This window comes from Macadamia integrifolia, chromosome 14, assembly GCF_013358625.1.
Source record: "Macadamia integrifolia cultivar HAES 741 chromosome 14, SCU_Mint_v3, whole genome shotgun sequence".
NCBI lineage: Eukaryota > Viridiplantae > Streptophyta > Magnoliopsida > Proteales > Proteaceae > Macadamia > Macadamia integrifolia.
In genome coordinates, this window is record NC_056570.1 from 9342720 (window position 1) to 9345942 (window position 3223).

The window sequence follows — 3223 nt, forward strand, 5'->3', positions numbered from 1 at the left end:
CTGTTGACCCAAAATAGGGGTTAAGTTTAGGTACAGTTTCACAACCGAATTGTCATCATGTAGACTTTATATAGACCTTGTTTTAGTGTACATAGTCATTTAAATTCAGTCAATGTATATATATGTGATAACTTAGCCATGCATGTGGAATAGGAATAATTATAGAAAATGTTTGTTCTCAAGCATCTAGTAGGAAGACCGGCTAAACCGGGTAGATTGGGTGCCTAACACCTTCCCAATTCTGTAACCTGACATTTACCCTAAATCTCTGGACCAGAGCAACTTTTGGGCCCTTTTCTCTAGAATTGGGCCCACCCTCGGGCCCTAGGCTCATAATCCTAGGTGGTGACTCCAAACCCTTTTGCATGATCCGATCCCCATATTGGACCATCATCAAACCCCCGTCTAGAATGATGAACTTTACAATCTTATGAAATAGGCCTCCATGTATCTCCGAGCGACAATACGGTGGTGTAGGGACCGCGAGCAAAGCACACATAACACACACCTCCTCTCTCATAAAAAGAGAAGAAAGAGGAGAGAGGACGGAATGGTGACTCGTGAAGTCATTGAACTCCGACTGCTACCCTCACACAGGCAGAGATGGACAACATGCTCATGAGGGATGCTTCTCGATGGCACCTATCTGCTAATTATTGGGCTATGCTGAAGGTTATGTGTCGAGTTATCCAAATGAATGTCCTCCCCACTAGCGGCCATTTTGATGAGGTGTCCATTCTTCATGCCTACATCATTTATTATGTCTACATAGGGCTGCAGGTTCACCTCCCTTATATATTGATGTGGACCGTGGTGATAAGGGCTGAGGGAGGGGCACATAGGGCTAGAAACCTTTGCTACAGACAGATTTTGACTGAGGTCTTCCTATGCTTTGGTGTGAACTTAGAGGGCGAGGAAAGCTTGGGGACTGATGTCTTGGACTTCAACCAAGACTCTTTGAAGAAGATGAATTTGAACATGAAGGAGGTCATTGAGGATGAGAATGAGGAGGAATAACCAATGGAGATAGAGGAGCAAATGGGAGGTGGTAATGGGGGTGGTCACGACAGTGATCAGGAGGGTGATGGAGGTGCTAACCCTCCACATGTGCCTCCTATTGAGGTGGTTCCACCACCTAACCCATAGACTATGGGGACTTCTGTTGCCTCCTCTTCTCGTGCCACTAGGGGTTCGAGGCCCTATGGGCTTAATGATGTGATGGCTCACATGGACACTACCACGAACATACTGAGGAGGATGGATACTTGACTGGAGACTGTGGATAGGAGCTACTACCTTTTGGATACTCGGGTGGCCTCCCTTGAGGCACAGATGCAGGCAATGGTCTTCCACCTTACTATTCTAATGCCAGAGCAGGGAGCACAGGATCAGAACCGAGCTCAAGGCCAGGAGCAGAATCAACAGCAAGACCAGCAATAGTAGTGGCTTTTTTTGCCACTGTAGTCTTAAGATTTCCCATTTTATGCTTTCTTTATAGTTCTTATGTTCTAGTTGTTAGTTGCATTTTATTTCCTATCATTTACCTCTGTTATTTGAATTCCTAGACTTTTAGGCTAGTTAGGATTTCCTGCTTTCTATCTTTTATGTTAAGAAAATTTGGTGTAAGTTGATGTATTCAAGTTCTTTTATTATAATGAAATGCATTTGACACCTATGCTTTTCTCCTAGTTGTACAATTTCTATTAATTGTTGTCTTTGAGATTTTTATTCAAATCCTATTCCCCAAATCATGGTCTGATTCAGATTGTGAGTTAAGGCAGAGCATTGCACTCTGATACCAAGCTGCCACACCCCAATTCTAGTAAACCCATCTAACCATTAGGAATACTAGTAATGAGTAAGACGTGTACCCACCTTACAATTCTTTTAAGATCTCTGATAGTAGTACCTTAACATAAAAAATCTCACCACACAAACCAAACCAACTGTAGCGGAATCAGAGTATAATAGTGGAACCATAATTAAAATGGGGGAAATCATCTAGTAATATTACATATGTTGGTGTACGATATCTTATATTCCATCACAGTTTAATCTAGGGAGTACTGGTCCAGCACCTCGATAGGCTGGAAGGCGGTCCCTCGTATTTTTTATTTGAGGGCAATTATGTACTTTCTGAATTAGGGTTTTTTTGTTATATACTTGTAGTGAGGGTTTCTTTCTCTGAAATACAAAAAATACTGAGAGGTGTGAGGGACGAGTACTGTAACTCTATTCTCCATTGATAGTGAAGCAGGATCTCATCTCACCGGGGACGTAGGCAACCTTGCCGAACCTCATAAATCTGTGTGCATTGTTTGTTCTATTTTTCCTTTATCTTCTACATCATTTTTAGGGTTGTGTTTCTACAAATTGGTATCAAAGCTCTAGGGTTTACTATCACGATGGCAGGGAAGGGATTGAATGTCAAGTATGATATCAAGCGGCTTAATGGGAAGAACAATTTCACCCTCTGGCGTTATAGGATGAAGAATCTTTTGATACAATAGGATTTGGCAAAAACGTTGTTGGGTAAGTTGAAGATACCTACAAAAATTATTGACAAAAATTGGAAAGAGATGGAGGAAAAGGTGGTAATTTCTATTCGATTGAATCTTTCTGATGATACCCTACAATATGTTGAGGGTATCGAATCTGAACCACAGTTATGGATGAAATTTGAAAGCATTTAAAAGCATCTACATGACGAAGTCCTTAAAAAAAAGTTGTTTATGAAGAAGCAATTGTATTATCTATAGATGGAGGAAGGTACGGATCTATTAGAGCATCTTAACATGTTCAATCAGATCGTAAGTAAACTTACAAATCTGGAGGTTAAGATTGAGGATGAAGACAAGGCGTTACTATTGCTATCGTCGTTCCCAGAATTATATAATCACCTGGTAATGACTCTCTTATATGGGAAGGAGACCCTTGAGATGGATGAAGTCGTGGCTGCCCTCATGTCCAATGATACAAGGAAGAAAGCCAGTAGTATGAAATCTCCAGGAGAAGGTCTTTTCGGAGGTGACAAGGAGCAGAAAAGAGCGAGTTCAGATCAGAAGGGATCTAGGAAGAGTTGATCAAAATCAAAAGGGGCAAAGACAAAGGTCTCTTATTACTGTTGCAAGAACGAAGGTCATCTGAAGAGAGAGTGCTTGAAGAGGAAGGCGGACTTGAAGAAGAAAGGTGTAGATAAGGCATCTAAAGAGGCTAGCACGGC